We start from the raw sequence: 20,233 nt of genomic DNA, 5'->3' as shown, positions 1-20,233 counted from the left end.
AGACACAGTACTGCTGGCCTTTGCCGATAAAGGACTTGGGGCTCAGCCTCAGTGGCTGCAGGCCCCAGGCAGTTAGGTCTGCGCTGAGAAAGGCTAGTCCGCTGTGCCGAGGAGGAGGGAGGTCTGGGGGAGAGGAGTGCCGAGAGATCAAAGGATCGTTTCTCACCTTCCCCAAACAAGTCCCTGGGTGACCGGAGACCAAGGTTTTCACCTCCTGCGATGTTCCCTGTTGTTTAGAAAGTCTCTCCGTTGTTTCCCTGGCTTCAGAAGTTCTTCCACTCATCAACTCAGAACTTTTTCTCTTCCACAGCTTGGAAACTGTGTGTGCTCATGTTTAAAGTTTTTATCTTGCAAAAATCAAGCTCAAATCTGATTCATATGTTTGTGTTTTATTTCCTTGTTCTAGTACGTTGATCAGGTGCTGCACCTGAGCGGTGTGTTGCTAGGGTGAATGGCTGGACAGAACTGAAGGAAGAAATGTTGGTGCTGCTATGATTATACCAGTATTTTGAAAGTAAAAATGGCTAGGAACTTGTTTCTGTTCTTCAATACTCTATATGCAAGGTACAAAAGAAATAAAAACAGACAGGTGGAAAAGAGGGCAATCGTTAGAAACAATGGAAAAGCCATTTGAGTAACTTCATCTCTTGGCCTTGTTCCCTTTCTCTTCTTGTTGATTATGGCAAGCTGTGACTATCCAGACTCACTGTTTTAATAAAGTCTGGTGGTTTCCCTGCTTATTTTCTTTACCCTTCTTTTTTCTCTTCGATTCTTTTCATTCCTTCTCTTTTTTTTTTCTTCCATGCAATTTGGATGGTCCATATCAGTTATCTTTTTCAAATGTTCTTTTGTAGCTTATTGTCTTTTCTTATGATTAGGCAGAATGTTAATAATCAAAAGCTTGACTTAAGTGTGCTAAAGAGCATAGTGTATCTTAAAACACAGTATTTACAGATTGAATTAATCAGTATTCTCTAGTGAAACATTACTAAGTGAAGGAATATATGTGGAGATAATTTTGGTTTCTTTAAAAACACAGTAATTTTATGTGATAACGTTTTCCTTTTAATCCCGGGTGTGGGATATGTGACTGCTTCAGATTGACCACAGAAGCAAATTACGAGGAGTCTCATGCTCTGCTGGGTCGTGATTTGTGCCAGCAGCAGATATTTCAATTCTAGGAACTCTTGAGAGGGTATAAATGCCTGAGCCCTGAGAAGGCCTGTGCTGGCTGCTGCTCTCCCTGCTGCTGCTGGTCTCTGCTGTTGTGGTTCCTGATGCTATGATTGCTGGTTTTCTGGGCTGCTGGATATTATGATGACGAAGCTTGGACTTACCCCAGGAATACTACACCCTAATCAACAGGAAGTAGCCTAGAGAGGTCTATGTCCCCTTTCCCTCTCTACCTAGTTCTCTCCTATCTAGTGTTGTAAGGTTGGAAGGAATTACAGTGGAATAAGAGTAGAGGGCTAAAAGGGAGGTAGAGGTATAAGAACCCACCAAGTAAAAATCATTTAAAAAATTCCAACAAATATATATTATAAAAAGTTTTTTTTTAAACTGATTTACATTGTAGCACCTGATGGCTGCAACTATATCTCTTTGTATGAAGAGAACCCATTAGTGGCTCAGTCCATGTGATGAGCCTGTTCCTTTTGGGTAGCATAATCATAGCCATTTCTGTTTCACATCTAACAGCCACATCATCTCAGCCTGTTGGTGATACAGAAACAAAAAAGAATCTCTGTTCAAAGTCAGCTTGGCCAAAAACTACGTTTATATTCAGTATACTCTGTGGCCTTGCTACTCCTAGAAATTCCCCATCCATAGCCCAGCTTGCACTAACCGTAAACATTATTTGGACCAATCAAATTAAATGCCAACTAAAACTGTTTGTCTAGATAGAAAAAAAAAAGTTGTGTCAGAGATGACTATCCTGTTCAACTGTGTCCCCCATCCCTCACCCCCATGTGAGCTAATTGAAGTTTTCATCCTTTAATTATGCAATAGAGTTTTCCCTGGAGGACACTGTTCAAACCCCAAGCCGACCACCTCCCTGTGCTCAGAAAATAACGCTTTCATTTTATTTTATTTTAAATTTATTTTTGTATTTGAGAAGTATTGTTTTAGGTTTTTATTTCAGTTTATTTACTTTACATCCCAAGGGTGTCCCCTCCCTCCTCTCCTTCCAGTCTTCCCTTCCCCCACTTATCTTTCACTTTAAACTTCTGTATCTGAAGTGAGTTTTCTCAACCTCCACCCTGAACCCAACACATGTAGCATAATCAGCAACCAGAATCTCACATTGTAAATCTGGCAGATTCCTGGAGACCTGATGTTCTTCAGTGCATTTTAGAAGGGCAGAGAAGCTGGGCTGCGATGTCAGAAAATGGTGGTGGATGCAGTCTCTGAAAAAATCAATAGGAATATTTACCAGCAAAATGATCAGGCAGGCAACAAAAATCAACTGAATTTTTTTTTTAATTTAATTTCTTTGTCTCTCAGATGCTGTTGGGAGGAGCTGCTTACCCACTTTCACTTTTTCTTAGAAATGTGTTACCATAGTTGATGTTTCATACAATTGAGTGGATAGTAAACTATCACGAGTCCATTTGTTACCAACTTAACACCTAAGTGTATTACCTCACATCACATCACGCTTCATTTCCAAATGAGGCCAGTAGCAAGATTATCATTCTGTCAGGCACGATATAACTATCTAACATGCGACTGGAAGCATCATAACAACCTATGGCTGCCTTTCTTAGGAAATGCTTAGTCTACTAATGTAGCATTAGTACACATGCTGTAACACTTATTGATTTTATCTCAATCAATGCTGTATTACATGATAAAGAAATACGAAAGAAAACATAAACTTCTACTCAGTAGGCACAGACATTCCTTAAAGTAGAACAGAAACACTTGTAGTAATTGCAATCATTATTTTGGTAAGTGATGACATAGCTTTAGCTGGCATATACTAATCATTCTGAACGCCTCCACTTTCAGCAACCAAAGCCACAGATCTTGGCTCCTTTTATTAAGGGGTGACTAACAGCTTCACTTTAAAGGGTCTGGATTTATATTCCAGGCTAAATTGAATTGCTATTCACCTTATTCATAGAACATGGATCAAATCCCTCTGTTAGTCTGGATCAATCATCCAGAGTAACTCCTTGTTAGCAAGCTGGCTCAAGGGCATTAGGAGCCTGAAGTAGCCAGGAGAAGTCTTGACTTCTGCTTCAATAGAACATTTTTAGTACCTCGTAACAGAAGCACTCACCACCCAAAAACCAAGACTTCTACACCCTGAGGTTACAGGAATAGAAAGCAAAACATTTGCTAGTGGTTCACTAGAGGTAATGACAAGTAAAAGTCTTTCCATTTCTGTTCCTTAAATATAGGATCTGTGAATCCTGGCTATGGGTAAAATAGTACCCTATATTAAATGAAAGGTTAAACATAAGTATTTTCTGGAAAACAATGCTTTCTGGAGAATTCTGCTTCAACAATCTAGGCCATTGACAGTTAGTTGGCAATATAAATATATCTTTGAAAGATCATCCCACTGTTCTATAAAATAGGGGAATTGCATGAGCATAGGTTCTTCACTTCCTGGATTCTAAGCTGAACTTACTGGTCAGAAACTGTAGAATACTATGATGATATGTAATGAATTCTATGGGTAGAAGTTACGGCAGAAGCAATAAGTGTATTAAAGACAGAGCCATAGCTAGAATTAACCTGTATTATGGTAAGAGTAAAGCTGCTTTTTCCACAATGGAAGACCAAAGAAACTCTGTTCTTACTGATGTTAGTGAAGAATATGGAGGCAGCAGAGGCTCCATCAAAAGCTGGTGAGCGATAAGCAGAGAAGGCATGCAAAGATAAATGTTTTTTGTTTTTTTTCATGAGGCCCATTCACATGGGCCTTCAGGTTTCACCCTCTCTGGGGGAGTAGGACGTTCTCATCTTTATGAATCTGTCCTAGGAATCCTCTCATAGATCCACCAGAAAAGGGCCTTCAAGTTTATTCCTGATCCAATCAAATTGATAATCATGATAACGAGATGGGTTAGGGTTAGGGTTCAAACAAGAACATATTTGGGAATGAAAGCAGCAGAAAGATTACTCCAACACAAGAAACATGATTTAGAAATATATAAAACAGTGCCATTCTAGGTATTTAGAGGCATAATGGCCTGAGGCATTGGGTAGAAATGCAACTCTCATAAGCTCTGAACTAGCAGGTGTTTCCAACACTATGTCAGTCTCTTAAGAAACTTTGGACTGCTCTTTATCTCAGTTGTTCTGTCTAGGAAATGAAACCTCAAATAATATAAAATTCGGAGGGATCACAGAGAAGTTTGCTGCAGGGCATAACTTCTGGTTTTGCAAATGGTGCATATGAAACTGAACAGATACTGCATTCTGCTGTTGTGGGGTAGAGTAATGAATAAATGGGCAGCAGGGCAGGTAGGAATGAAAGACAGTGTTCAGGTCTGCAATATGCTCATCAATTTTCTGCCAACTTGTTCTGTCAATGCCTGAGGAGAAATGCTTAAATTTCCACTTGTAATTGTGACTTGTTCTTTCAGTTCTGACAGTTTGTGGTTTGACGATCTTCTGTTGAACAAATACATATGTAAGTGCATTCTGTTTCCTGATGAATTGTTGTGTTTTCCTGGTGAATCAAACATTTCATCATTGTTAAACATCTTGTTTTATCTCTGGAATATTTTTTGTTGTCTGCTATCTTCCTTACAATGCACTCTGTTCGTTTCCTCACCTTTTGGTTTTAGATTCTATGGTTATATGTATTAAAATTGGCTTCTGATATGGAGTGTTTAATTGACTCATACATTATTAGACAATAGGCACTAGTATTTTACTTTCTTTTGGGTTAATCCAGGCCCTTGCATGTAAGCACACTATTTCTGAACTACACTTAGCCCTGTGGGTTTGGTGACAAAGTTTCACTATGTAGCCAGGCTGACTCAGAACTCACCCGGAAGGCTTCAGTCTCTCGATCAAGCTGCCTTATTCTCCCATATGTTGAAATGAGAGGATTATATCACCATATACAGTGTCATGTCTTGAGGATTGCTTAGGGGTTTGTGTTGGGGTTTTTATTGCTGTTAAGGACCATGACCATGGCAACACTTATAAAGGAAAATATTTAATTGAAGCTATGCTTCATTACATCTTCAGAGGTTTAGTCCATTATCACCATGGTGGTACGCAGGCAGACCTGGCTCTGGAAAAGGAGCTGAGAATTTTACATGTTGATTCCCAGGCAGCAGAAGTGACTGCCAGCCACATAGGGTGTACTTTGAGAAGATGAGACATCAAAGCCTGCATCCTTGGTGACACATTTTCTCTAACAAGGCTGTACCTCCTAATAGTGCCACTCTGTATGGGCCACTACATATGGGGGGGGCATTCTTATCCAATCCACCATATGGTTTAAAAACGCTTTCACATTGTCCAGTCTGGGTCAAAGTAGCAATAACTAATCTATGGTTCTCCCTTAAACTTCCAATAATAATTTTTTCTTTTATTTCAGACACCGTATCTCTCAATAGCCTGACTATAATGGAACTCACATTGTAGGCTGGCCTTGAACTTACAACTATGTCTGCCTCTGCCTCTTGAGTGCCGGGATTTAAAGCACGAGCCACCATGCCCAACTCCAATAAGCATGTTTAACTAAGCACATTTAACTTCAATAATATTATCTTACTCCATGCATAAAATTTGTGGTATCTATACACCTTTGTTTCTAGTATGTTTTAAATCTTATAATACATTGACACTTTTTCCTTTAAATGACTATATCCTTAAGATACTAAAAAATGTAGAAAATAACAAGTTCTCTTTTCTTTCACAAAGCTTCTGTCATTTCCCTGGTCAGTGTACTACAAAAATGTAACTTTTAACCTAAAGATTTTCTTAGACATTTCTCACAGTTGTGCAACAAGATTTTCTGCTTTGTTTTAAAAATAATTGTTTTTCCTTTATTTATTTACTTATTTAATCACTTTTCAGCCTGATCCCAGCCCCCTCCCTCCTCTTCTCCCAGTTCCTGCCCCATGCTCCTCCCCCCATTCCTTACCTGTCTTTCATAGAAAAGAGAAGAGGCCCCTAAGTGATACCAGCTCACCCTGACATCTCAAGTCCAAACAGGAGTAAGCATATCTTCTCCCACTGAGACCTGAAAAACTTTAAGTCTCTGAAGAAAGAAATTGAAGAAGATCTCAGAAGATGGAAAGATCTCCCATACTCATGGATTGGTAGGATTAACATTGTGAAAATGGCCATCCTGCCAAAAGCAATCTACAGATTCAACGCAATTCCCATCAAAATACCAACTCAGTTCTTTACAGACCTTGAAAGAAAGATTTTCATAAAATTTCACATATTTCTCATATGTGGAAACAAAAAACCCAGAATCTCTAAAACGATCCTGTACAACAACAGGTCATCTGGAGGTATCTCCATCCCTTATCTTAAGCTGGACTACAGAGCAATATTAATAAAACCTGCATGGTACTGGCATAGAAACAGAAAGGAGGATCAATGGAACCAAATAGAAGACCCAGAAATAAACCCACACACTTATGAATACTTGATTTTTGACAAAGCAGCCAAAACCATTCATTGGAAAAAAGACAGCATCTTCAACAAATGGTGCTGGTCCAAATGGATGTCTACATGCAGAAAAATGAAAATAGATCTATATTTATCACCCCGAAAAAAAACTGAAGTCCAAGTGAATCAAAGACCTTAACATAAAACCAGATACTCTAAATCTGTTAGAAGAAAAAGTGGGGAAGAGCCTAGAACTCATTGGCACAGGAGACAACTTCCTGAACAGAACACCAACAGCACAGGCCCTAAGAGCAACAGTCAATGAATGGGACCTCATGAAACTGAAAAGCTTCTGTAAAGCAAAGGACACTGTTGTCGGAACAAAACGACAGCCTACAGACTGGGAAAGGATCTTCACCAACCCTATATCTGACAGAGGGCTGATATCCAGCATATATAAAGAACTAAAGAAGTTAAAAAGCAACAAATCAAGTAATCCAATTAAAAATGGGGTACAGAGCTAAACAGAGAATTCTCTGTAGAGGAATATCGAATGGCAGAGAAACACTTAAAGAAATGCTCAACATCCTTAGCCATGAGGGAAATGCAAATCAAAACAACCCTGAGATGTCACCTTACACCCATCAAAATGGCTAAGATGAATAATTCAAGGGACAACACATGCTGGAGAGGTTGTGGAGAAAGGGGAACTCTTCTCCATTGCTGGTGGGAATGTAAACTGGTACAACCACTTTGGAAGCCAATCTGGTGCTTTCTCAGACAATTAGGAATAGTGCTTCCTCAATACCCACCTATACTACTCCTAGGCATATACCCAAAATTTGCTCAAGTACACAATAAGGACATTTCCTCAATCATATTTGTAGCAGCTTTATTTGTAATAGCCAGAACTTGGAAACAACCCAGATGTCCATCAACGGAGGAATGGATACAGAAATTGTGGTATTTTTACACAATGGAATACTACTCAGCAATCAAAAATGAGGAAATCATGAAATTTGCAGGCAAATGGTGGGATCTAGAAAAGATCATTCTGAGTGAGGTATCCCAGAAGGAGAAAGACACACATGGTATATACTCACTCATATAGTCCTATAAGATATGATAAACATAATGAAATCTATACACCTAAAGAAGATAAACAAGAAAGAGGGGTAAGATGATCAATCCTCACTTAGAAAGACAAATCAGAGGTTCATTGGACATAGGAGAAACAGGAGCCTACCGCAAAGGGCCCCTGAAAGACTCTACCTAGCAGTGTATCAAAGCAGATACTAAGACTCATAACCAAACCTTCGGCAGAGTGCAGGGAATCATATGAAAGAAGGGGGAATTTGTATGACATGGAGAGGATAGGAGCTCCACAAGGACCAAATATATCTGGGCACAGGGGGCTTTTTTGAGACTGACACTCCACCAAGGACCATGTATGGATATAACCTAGAACCTCTGCTCAGATGTAGCCTGTGGTAGCTCAGTAACCAATCGGTTTCCCATAGTAAGGGGAACAGGGAGTATTGCTGACAGGAACTCAATGGCAGGCTCTTTGACCTCCCCACCCCGCAAAGGAGGAGCAGTCCTGTTACTCCACAGAGGAGGACTTTGCAGGCAGTCCTGAAGATACTTGATAAAACAGTATCAGATGAAAGAGGAGGAGGTCCTCCCTAATCAGTGGACTTGGAAAGGGGCAGGGAGGAGATGAGGGAGGGAGGGAGGGTTTGGGAGGGAATAAGGGAGCAGGATACAGCTGGCATACAGAGTTAATAAAATGTAACTAATAATAATAATAAAAAAAAGAAAAAAAAAAGAAAGTCTAGCTAGGGTAACAGGATCAAAAGGCAGGCAACAGAGTCAGATAGGGCTCAGCCATTATAGGCTAGGCTCAAAACCAAAAATAATTTATGATATTGTGCTGTATGTTTGCTAAGAAATTTTACCTTGTTGTACACTCTATGGCTTTCTGATGTTCAAAGTTATCACTATATGTCTTTTTCCATCTTTTTTAAAATTTATTATTCTTATTGCAAATAAAATTAATTTATCATAAAAAGCATTTACAATTTTGGTTAAGTATGAAAATTCTGACTTTCCACTGGCCTATTTAAGTCCTTTACATGTAATGAAATTACTGGTGTGTTGTGTTTAAAATATCAATTTTTTCACTTAATTTTTCTTTGCACTACATTTTTTTTTCTTTTTCATCTGTAACTGCCTTCTCCTGGACTTGTAGGTTTGATGATCCCGTAATATTACCATGGGTACTAGATAATGAAAACTCTATCAATTTAGTGGCTAGTTTAGAATTTAAAATACAAACCTTTAATTTGTCATTGTATTTATTATTTATTTATTTATCTATCTATCTATTTATTTATTTATTTTTTATTTTTACTTCACGAATGAAACAAGAATATTAACACTATGTACCTTCCAATCATGTTTTCCTTCCCATAAGTTTTTCTACTCTTGTCATACTTTCTGTCTTAAAATGTAATAAGCTTTACAATGCGCCATTTTCTCTTCAAGCAGTTATATTTTAAATAATTAAAATGAAGCCATTATTTGTTCAGTGGACATAGTGTGTTCCTCATCCCTAAGTAGAGATTTTATTTGGTCTTACTTTGGCCTTTCTTGAGGAATGTTAGCAAATATATGAGTCAGGATTCTCTGCAGAGAACAGTCAATTAGAATGGAAATATATTATAATGAGATTTGTTAGATTAGCTTACTCTTTGGGGTTGGGTAATCTTACAATGACTGTCTTTACACCTGAGAGGATGAAAAACACATAGCTGCACAGTCCCAAACCTGGTGACCCAATCTGATGCTAATGCTGGAAAGCTATTGATCTTCATGTTAGAACTGGAAGAGTCTGGGTTGTAATATAAGCAGTGATGACAAGAACAGGCAAAAGGCTCAATAAACTTGCTAGGGAGACAAAAGGTGATGAGAACAGTTTAAGGCTTTCCCCTTCCTTTTATCTGGCTGCCATAGCCAGGTGTCACCCACATCTACAGGAGCCAGTCTTCTCACTTAAAATAACTTGATTATGAGAACCATTTGTAGAAAATTGTGCACAGCAGTTTGTTTCTTTACCGATCTAGAGCTAGTCAAGTTGATGTCCAAGCTAGCACGACCATAGCATGTTTCTCAGACAGCATGAATTATTTCAACTATTTTTTTTTTTTGCTAAAAACATCATTTTACTTTGTTTGTTGTGAAAAATAGAGTAAAATCTTCTCTATTGGTGAATGTTTCCTCTATTTTTTAAATAAGAGATATTTTCTCCAATGCCTTTTTGTTTTCATTGTTATAAAAAAGAATCTTATCTTTATACTTACATTTAACTTCTGCATATAGTATGATTGTTTTTCTGGTGCTGTTGTTTAAGTTTTGATTTAATAAATAGTAAGGAATTCTATTTTTTGAGCTTAGTTTCATCATAATTTCTATAATTTTAGATTACTAGTTCTTTCTTATTTAAAAAAATTTGAGCCATTATTTTTAGTTTCCTTTTGTCACTTTAAGCCTCATATATATATATATATGAGTGTATATATGTATATATATAGTGTATATATATATACACTATATATATATATTCCAATGTGTATAGTGTATATATATATACAGTATATTGTATATATTCCAATTGTATATATAAATTATATATATATGGTTACTTAATTTTTTTCTGAAATCACTCTTCTTATATTTTTATTTTTTGTATGTTACTACTGCTGTGTCTTCAATTCCTTAACATTATTTCTATAATATTTAGATTGTCATCAGTCTTACCTGGTGTAATTTTCTTCTTAGTGTGGTTTTCAACTCTAAAGTTTTTATCTCAAGCATTTTAATATTTCCATGTCATCACATTTCCTGGTATGGTTAAGGTATGTCTGGAGTACTAGAAATAGCTTAATTTAACTACTAAACATGATTATAGAATTAAACTCAACAATTTTACGTGTTTAATGATGTTTCTGTCATTTGGTCTGTTAAATGTCTTCTCAGACCTGTGGGAGGTTAAAAAATGTGTATTTAATGACATCTTGGCAATTTATTTCTTTTGGCCATTACCAGAACTGATTCTTTGTGTGTGCAATTCAGTGTTCTGTCCAATAAGCAAGAGACTTTTGCACGTGCTTACATGCTTCATCTGTATAGCTACTGCTTAACAGGAATATTCCCAGTACAATGACTAATAATTTCACTTTTCAAGTATTGGTATCCTTGGAACTCCTGTATTAATTCAAAGGAACCTAGTACACATGAGGTCTACTTTGCTGCTTTTGGCAGTAGGGTCTGTTATTATCCTGGGAACAGAGGATGGGTTTCTCCAGTGAGGCTCCCTTGGAGAAAACTAAATTTCCATTTGTGAGTGGTTATGGATTGGAGGTAGTTTCTGGGTAGATAAGGGCATCTGTCTATTTCTCCTTTCAGCTGTACAAACCTTTATGGTGCTCACCCACCTAGGTTCTGTGCATGCAGTTGTAGTTTCTGTGAGTTCATATCTGTATTGGTTGTGTTGTGTTTAGAAGACCTTGTTTCCTTAGTGTTCTCTATCTCCACTGGCTCTTATGCTATTTCTGCCTCTTTTTTCACAAGGTTTCATAAGATCTGAGAGGAATTATTTGAGATAGACACATCCCCTTTAAGGCTGTGATTTCCAAAGTCTCTCACTCTGCATAATTTTCTGGTTGAGAGTCCCTGAATTTGTTCCCATCTGCCGCAGGAGAAAGCATCATTAATGATGGCTGAATAGAGCTCTGATCTTTGAGTACAGCATTATGTCATTAGGAGTCATTTTATTGCTATGTTCATTAGTATAGCAGTAGTATTTGTCACTTAATTGACCCCAGGTCCCTTTGTCATTTAATTTCAGGTTCTTGGTTACCCAAGCAGCTTCTGGTATGGGCTCTATCTCATGAAGTGAGCCTAAAACCAAATCAGATATTGGTAGGTCACTCCCATAGCTTTGTCCCACCATGGCCCTTGCATATCTTGCAGATGGGACACCATTATAGATTAAAGTGTTTGTAACTGATTAGGGGCAGTAATTTTTCCGTAGCATGTAGAGTACCTTTCAGTGTCAAGAACACTATCTCATCATAATGAAGACTCTATTTAGGTACAAACTTGACTTCTCTGTGTTCAATGAGTTGGGTAGATTCTGTCTTCTGGAGCAGGGTGTTACCCTAAGTGTGTGGAGAGAAAACTGTGGTTTTGCCAACAGCCTAAGTTGCTTAGGGATTCCCTTGAACCCATTTAACCAAAAACTAAATTAGAAGTAACCCACTCTTGGTACTGGAAGTTTCATTTGGTGACAAGACAGTTGTGACTCTGTCAATCCCTTGCTATCTCATGTTTTCATTTAGATCACCTTCATATGTGTATGTTTTTAGAAATTTTCTAGTGTATTAGGTTTCCAGTCTACCCCCAAGAGACCCTTAATTTTAGCTGTTTCTTCCCATATTTTTGTCCTAATCAGCCTCTTTCCCGTCCTCTTCACTTAATTCTCCTGTTCCAATCACCACCTCATCCATCTATAACTTTCTATTCTTTTTATCAGAACATGAAAACTTATTTCTGTGCTTCCACTGTCAAAATTTTGATCTGAGTCTTTCCTTATTTCCTTTGTACAAAGCCAAAAAAGACACATTGTCCACCTTAATCTTAGGCCCCAGGAGTATCGCCTAAAGTATGATCTTATACAGTAACTCCAGCAGCTAGAACTTTACCATTTTCCTCAGTGAAATTCAAGCAACCATCATTGGGCATGAACACTGAACTATTCTTGCTGTTCTTGATGAGCTGCACCCTGACAAACTTCATGGTAGTAGAATTTGGCTGTTCGGCTCCTACCCCTACTTTCCAGCACTATTCTCTTTTTCATGAGAAGCACCTCCAAAAGGACTGGCTTTCGGAGCTGTACCCAAGTTGGTTTTCTCATGTTGTTTACCATGCTGCTTCTGGTCCAATTGGTGACTGTGGAGCTTCTGGAAAGTACAGAGACTAAGACACTTGCCCATCATTCCAGCCCCACAGGCCTTAGCAAGAGAGGTGATGCAGCCCTAATTAATGGTTGTATTTCTTTTTGCTAGGGAGATCTCTATCTGTCTTCTTAGTTCTTTACTCTATACCTAACCTCTGTGGTTTTATAGACTGTAGCTTGGTTATTATTAACTTAATAGCTAATATCAACATAAAGGCAAATGCATACCTTATTTGTATTTCTGAGTCAAGGTTACCTCACTCAGGATGATTTTTTTTTCTTGTTGCATCTATTTACCTACAATTTTTCTGATGTTATCCTTAAACAACAACAAAAATGACTTAGTAGTACTCCATTGTGTAAATTTTCAACATTTTCTTTATCCATTCTTTTGTTGAAGAAAATCTAAGCTATTTTTAATTTCTGGGTTTGATGAATGCACAACAATGAATATGGTTAAGCAAGTGTCCCTCTGTTAGGATAAATCATCTTTTGGGTATATGCCCAAGAGTGGTATATCTGAATCTTGAGGTAGTTCCATTTCTATCTTTCTGAGGAGCCACCATACTGATTTTCATAGTGGGTACACAAATTTACATTTTTACCAGTAATGCAGAATGTCCTGCTTACTCTATTTCTTAGCCATCATAGATCCCATTTTTAACTGATCTTATATATTTTGATGTGTGTAATAAGACATCTCAAAGTAATTTTGATTTGCACTTCCCTGACAGCTAAGCATGTTGGACATTTCCTAAAGTGTTTCTCATTTTCCTCAGTTTCCTCTACTGAGAATTCTTTGTTGAGACTATCTTCCATTTTTCACCTGGTTTATTTATTATTTATTTATTTATTTTTTTGGTGTCAAGTTTTTAAAATTCTTTATAATATATGATGTTAGCCCTCTACTGGATTTGGATTTGTTATATAATTTTCTCACATTCTCTAGGCTGGTGTTTTGTTCATTTAAAGCACAGACGTGACTTAGAGAGCACTACAAACATTTGTAAAAAGAAATGATAGAAAAGCAGGCAAATTCTGTCTGCTTCATTTATTTAATATTCAAAAATGTTGTTTGCCAATTGACATTGTTTTTGGAAGTAAGTCTTTCCTTAAATCACCAGCAATAGCCAACCACAATCAAAAAATACACACACAAAAAAAGAAACATTAGTAATATATGTTTGTTGTTACCTAGCTCAGGAGAACATTCAGACAAAGGTGTCCTTTCCAGGACCTATAAGGAATGTCTACCTCTTTTTTGTTCACAATATCTGTAGCACAGTTTGCAAGTACTTGGTTGTAAGCTGAATTCAATTAGATTACAATAATGGATTAAAGATGATTAAAATGGTCTATTTTAAATTTCTTCCAGTTACCTTGTAAGAATTCTGAACAAATTTCATGGATATTAAAACCTTATATATTTTGACTACAGTAATTTTTTAAAGGACCACTTTTTTCAAACACTTTACAGTTTCACTATTAATAAAAGAAAATTCATGTGCTTGCTTCAGCAGCACATACATAAAATTTATAAGGTACAGAAAAGACTAGCATGGCCCCTGCACAAAGATGACACACAAATTCTTGAAGTATTCCATATTCTTTTGTCTCTGATATGAACTCAGTGATGGGCTCTTTAATCACCTCCCCCCTGGGAGGAGCAGTCATGCCAGGCCACAAAGGAAGATGATGCAGCCAGCCTTCATGAGACCTGATAAACTAGGGTTAGATAGAAGGGGAGGAGACCCTCCCCTATCAGGGCACTATTGAAAGTGTATTAGGGGAGAAGAGGGAAGGTGGGTGGGGTGGGAGGAGACAAGTGAGGGGGCTGCAGTGGGGATACAAAGTGAATAAATTCTAATAAAGAAAGAAAGAAAGAAAAAAAAAACAACGGAAAATTCATTTGGGTGTTGTAACAAATCTATGTGAGATTGAGGACATGCTGGTTTATATAGCAAATTCCATGCCACTAAGGGCTACACAGTGAGACTCAGTCTCTATCAATCATCAATAAAGCACCAAACCCAGACAAATACAAAAGATCATTGCATTTCCCAGTACTGGGGAAGATGTAGCAACCCCTTTTCATACATTGACAGCAATGCTAATGCAGTAATTTATTAAAAAACTTAAAATTAAGCTTTTGGGAAGTTGCTTCAAGACAATTACAATATTCATATTCTTTGAAACAATGCAGAGACTTCTACTAGCTTTTTGATAAATGTAAATTAAAGTTATAGACACCAGTTATAAATAAAGATAAGATCACAAGAGCATCCATCCTGAACAAGTAGCAGCTGAAAATATTCTATCCTTGCAGAATTAAGTATTCACTGTAGCTCCAAAGAGTGAAGGACCATGTAGCCATTAAAATAATGTTTGAAGAACTTTTATGTTTCCTATATTATAATGTACATCTTTGGGTGTCTATCTATATATGGGTATATACACGCATGTAAATGCTTAAGAGAGTGAACGGAAAGTAAAGACTGCTGAACGTCTGAAGAAACTGTGAGCTAGATTTCTTGTGTATTTAATGATATATTCTCTCTTTTCGGTGAGTACATGTTATAAATGTAAGCTACATATATATGTAGCTTACATTTAATATCACAGAGAAGAGCCCTAGCTTGCCTCAGAGTAACTATTCATAGTGCCACATTTTACTCAAGTGTTTTTATTATTTTGTTTGAAAAAATATTAAATAGTCCATATACTATAATTCAGAACAAACATCTTAACTGCAGTTGTTTTAGGTTTATCTACTTATACAAGCAAAAAGAATGTTAGCAGCATGCAAAATTTAGCCTAATTTATTACACAGAAAACAAATTATAAATTTAATTAAATAAAAAGTAAAATTAATAAATTTAATATAGCCTCTATTGTTAGTAATTGATTTTTTTTGGTAAATAAACTACATTCAAAGAAAAGAAACATTAGAAATAACAACAATTGTCTATGTAGCTATGAAATTCACATACAGATTTTGAGTAGACAAATTTAAAAGGTTTTCTGAATTTCCAAATTTGTTAAGAGTTGTAATTCCAATAGTCAAGAACATGAAGCAGAACACCAGATTAAATCTCTTTGAGGATAGTGAATTGAGTTTTCTCCTGAAATTCTGTTGGCAACAAGAGAAAAATCTGGGACACATAGACAAATATTTAAGAGATGCCTGAACTGACCCACCTGGGTCACAGAGACAGCCCAGGGGAGGTGATCTGGGGGTGAGACTCAACCCTCATTATCCTCCATCTGGGGGAGGCCTGTGTAGTGCTGGACCAGTGTTCAGCTTGGAGATCTTTCTGCTGCTCCCCATCTACCTGACCCACTTGAATTAAGCACACAGAGCCCAGTAGAAGTGAGCTAGGTGAGGGACCCATGCCCATTTTCTCCATCATGAAGAGGCCGTTGTAGCACTGGACCAGCTTTCAGCTTGCGAGTCTTTCAAACTGCTCCTCATCTGCCTGGCCCACCAGAGACACAGACAGTGAACCCAGTGAAGGAACCACCAAGCCAACAAACACCAGAGCCAACCAGATAGCTAAAGCCCAGTGTAAGAACACAAGAAACAAAACTCAGGGCCATATGCCACCACCAGAAACCAGCGGTCCTTCTACGGCAAGCCATGAAGATACTATCACACCTGAAACACAAGAAAAAGATTTTAAGTCTGTGGTTATAAAAATAATAGAAGCCTTAAAGAAGGGAAAGAAAGCTCTCAAAGTAGCACAGGAAAATGCAAACACACAGGTGAAAGAATTGGACAAATCCATTAAAGAAATTAAAGGAATACAGGAAACTACATTCAAATAGGAGAAGGAAATTAATAAAACAGTTCAAGATCTAAAATGGAACTCAAAGAAAGAAAATACGCACACATACACAATCTGAGAAAATCCTGGAGATGGGAAACCTAGGGAAGAGGACAAGAACTACAGACACACACATCATCAACAGAATACAGAGATGGAAGAGAGAATCTCAGGAGTAGCAAAATGATTGAAGAAATCAATTCAACAGCAAAAAAAAAAAAAAAAAAAAAAAGTTAAATCTAAAAGGCTCCTGACTCAGAACATCCATGAAATCTGGAGCACTATAAAAAGAAGAGAAAAGAAAAAAAACCTAAGAATAAGAATAGAAAAAGAAGACACACAGCTCTAAAGTAAAGAAAATATTTTCAACAAAATCAGAGGAAAACTTCCCCTACCTAAATAAAGACAGGCTTATAAATATACAAGAAGCTTACAGAACACTAAATAGATTGGGCCAGAAAAAAATCACCATGCCACATAATAACCAAAACACTAAATGTGCAGAACAAAGAGAATATTAAAAGCTGCAAGGGAAAAGGTTGTTACACACAAAGGCAAAACTATCAGAATTACACCTGACTTCTCATCAGAAACACTAAAAGCCAGAGGGATTGAACAGATATCTTTTTTTTTAATTTTATTTTTTCTTATCCATTACATTTTATTAACTCTGTATCCCAGCCGTGTCCCGTTCCCTCATTCCCTCCCAGTCCCTCCCTCCCTCCCTCATCTCCACCTTGCCCCTTGTCAAGTCCACTAATAGGGGGGACCTCCTCCCCATTCATCTGATCCTGTTTTATCAGGTATCTTCAGGACTGGCTGCAAAGCCCTCCTCTGTGGCCTAACAGGACTGCTCCTCCCTTGGGGGGTGGGGAGGCCAAAGAGCCAGTCATTGAGTTCCTGTTAGAAATAGTCCTTGTTCCCCTCACTTTGGGAAACCAATTGGTTACTGAGCTACCACAGGCTACATCTGAGCAGAGGTTCTAGGTTATATCCATACATGGTCCTTGGTTGAATGTCAGTCTCAGAAAAGACCCTGTGCCCAGATATATTTGGTCCTTGTGGAGCTCCTATCCTTTCCCATCAGACTAACTCCCCTTCTTTCATATGATTCCCTGTACTCTGCTGAAGGTTTGGTCATGAGTCTTTGCTTTGACAACACTGCTAGTTAGAGTCTTTCAGATGGCTCAGTAGACTCATGTCATACTTTCAGTGCACATCCCATCTGTCTTTCTAAACAAGGATTGATCATCTTACCCCGTGTCCACTCTCTTGATTATCTTTTTTAGGTGTATAGATTTTATTATGTTTATCATATCTTATAGGTCTATATAAGTGAGTATATACCGTGTTTGTCTTTCTCCTTCTGGGATATTTCACTCAGAATGATCTTTTCTAGATCCCACCATTTGCCTGCAAATGTCATGATTTCCTCCTTTTTGATTGCTGAGTAGTATTCCATTGTGTAAAAATACCACAATTTCTGTACCCATTCCTCCGTTGATGGACATCTGGGTTGTTTCCAGGTTCTGGCTATTACAAATAAAGCTGCTATAAACATGGTTGAGCAAGTATCCCTTTTGTGTATTTGAGCAAACTTTGGGTATATACCTAGCAGTGGTATAGCTGGGTCTTGAGGAAACCCTATTCCTAATTGTCTTAGAAAGCGCCAGATAGATTTCCAGAGTGGTTGTACCAGTTTACATTCCCACCAGCAGTGGAGGAGGGTTCCCCTTTCTCCACAACCTCTCCAGCATGTGTTGTCCCTTGAGTTTTTCATCTTGGCCATTCTGATGGGTGTAAGGTCATATCTCAGGGTCATTTTGATTTGCATTTCCCTGATGGCTAATGAGGTTGAGCATTTCTTTAAGTGTTTCTCTGCCATTCGATATTCCTCTGTCGAGAATTCTCTGTTTAGCTCTGCTCCCCATTTTTTAATTGGATTACTTGGTTTGCTGCTTTTCAGCTTCTTTAGTTCTTTGTATATACTGGATATTAGTCCTCTGTCAGATAAAGGGTTAGTGAAGATTCTTTCCCAATCTGTAGGCAGTCGTTTTGTTTTGATGACAGTGTCCTTTGCTTAACAGAAGCTTTTCAGTTTCATGAGGTCCCATTTATTGATTGTTGCTCTTAGAGCCTGTGCTGTTGGTGTTCTGTTCAGGAAGTTGTCTCCTGTGCCAATGAGTTCTAGGCTCTTCCCCAATTTTCTTCTAACAGATTTAGAGTATCTGGTTTTATGCTGAGGTCTTTGATCCACTTGGACTTTAATTTTGTGCAGGGTGATAAATATAGATCTATTTTCATTTTTCTGCATGTGGACATTCAGTTGGACCAGCACCATTTGTTGAAGATACTGTCTTTTTTCCATTGAATGGTTATGGCTTCTTTGTCAAAATCGAGTATTCATAGGTGTGTGGGTTTATTTCTGGGTCTTCTATGCGGTTCCATTGATCCTCCTTTCTGTTTCTATGCCAATACCATGCAATTTTCATTACTATTGCTCTGTAGTACAACTTGAGATCAGGGATGGAGATACCTCCAGATGATCTGTTGTTGTACAGGATTGTTTTGGAGATTTTGGGTTTTTTGTTTCTTCATATGAAGCTGAGAATCTTTTTTTCAAAGTCTGTAAAGAATTGAGTTGGTATTTTGATGGGAATTGCATTGAATCTGTAGATTGCTTTTGGCAGGATGGCCATTTTCACAATGTTAATCCTACCAATCCATGAGCACGGGAGATCTTTCCATCTTCTGAGATCTTCTTCAATTTCTTTCTTCAGAGACTTGAAGTTTTTCTCAAACAGGTCTTTCACTTGCTTGGTTAGTGTCACCCCAAGGTACTTTATGTTATTAATGGCTATTGTGAAGGGTGTTGTTTCCCTGATTTCTTTCTCGGCCCTTTTGTCTTTGGTATACAGGAGGGCTTCTGATTTTTTTGAGTTGATTTTGTATCCTGCCACTTTGCTGAAGCTGTTATCAGCTGGAGGAGTTCTCTGGTTGAATTTTTGGGGTCGCTCATATATACTATCATATCATCTGCAAATAGTGACACTTTGACCTCTTCCTTTCCGATTTGTATCCCCTTGATCTCCTTTAGTTGTCTTATTTCTCTGGCTAGGACTTCAAGTACTATGTTGAAGAGGTAAGGAGAGAGTGGGCAGCCTTGTCTTGTCCTTGATTTCAGTGGGATTGATTTAAGTTTCTCTCCATTGAGTTTGATGTTGGCTATAGGCTTGCTGTATATTGCCTTTACTATGTTTAGATATGTGCCTTTTATTCCTGATCTCTCCAAGACTTTAAACATGAATGGGTGTTGGACTTTGTCAAATGCTTTTTCAGCATCTAAGGAGATGATCATGTGGTTTTTCTCCTTCAGTTTGTTTATGTGGTGGATTACATTGATGGATTTCCATATGTTAAACAACCCTTGCATGCCTGGGATGAAGCCTACTTGGTCGTAGTGGATGATATCTTTGATGTGTTCTTGGATTCGGTTTGCAAGTATTTTATTGAGTATTTTTGTGTCAATGTTCATAAGAGAGATAGGTCTGAAGTTCTCTTTTTTTTATTGGGTCTTTGTGTGGTTTAGGTATCAGGATGACTGTCGCTTCATAGAATGAGTTTGGTAATGTACCTTCTGTTTCTATTTTGTGGAATAGTTTGAGGAGAATTGGTGTGAGCACTTCTTTGAAGGTCTGGTAGAATTCCGCGCTGAAACCATCTGGTTCAGGGCTTTTTTTGGAGGGAAGACTGTGAATGACTGCTTCAATTTCCTTGGGGGATTTGGGCTATTCAG

General features: G+C 37.8%; 1 non-coding gene and 1 pseudogene across 1 annotated transcript; one reads left to right on the top strand and one right to left on the bottom strand.

Annotated features, from left to right (window-relative positions):
* Window positions 1–12,221: 12,221 nt before the first annotated feature.
* Window positions 12,222–12,650, bottom strand: LOC129671102 (40S ribosomal protein S23-like; annotated as a pseudogene).
* Window positions 12,651–14,117: 1,467 nt separating this feature from the next.
* On the top strand, window positions 14,118–14,223 carry LOC129671811 (U6 spliceosomal RNA). Its single transcript, XR_008719402.1, has one exon. It is a non-coding gene; the product is annotated as a U6 spliceosomal RNA (small nuclear RNA).
* Window positions 14,224–20,233: the final 6,010 nt, after the last annotated feature.

The sequence above is a fragment of the Psammomys obesus genome, unplaced genomic scaffold (assembly GCF_907164565.1).
Source record: "Psammomys obesus unplaced genomic scaffold, mPsaObe1.curated_primary_1811, whole genome shotgun sequence".
In the NCBI taxonomy this organism is placed as follows: Eukaryota; Metazoa; Chordata; class Mammalia; order Rodentia; family Muridae; genus Psammomys; species Psammomys obesus.
This window is presented reverse-complemented; position numbering and strand designations above follow the sequence as displayed.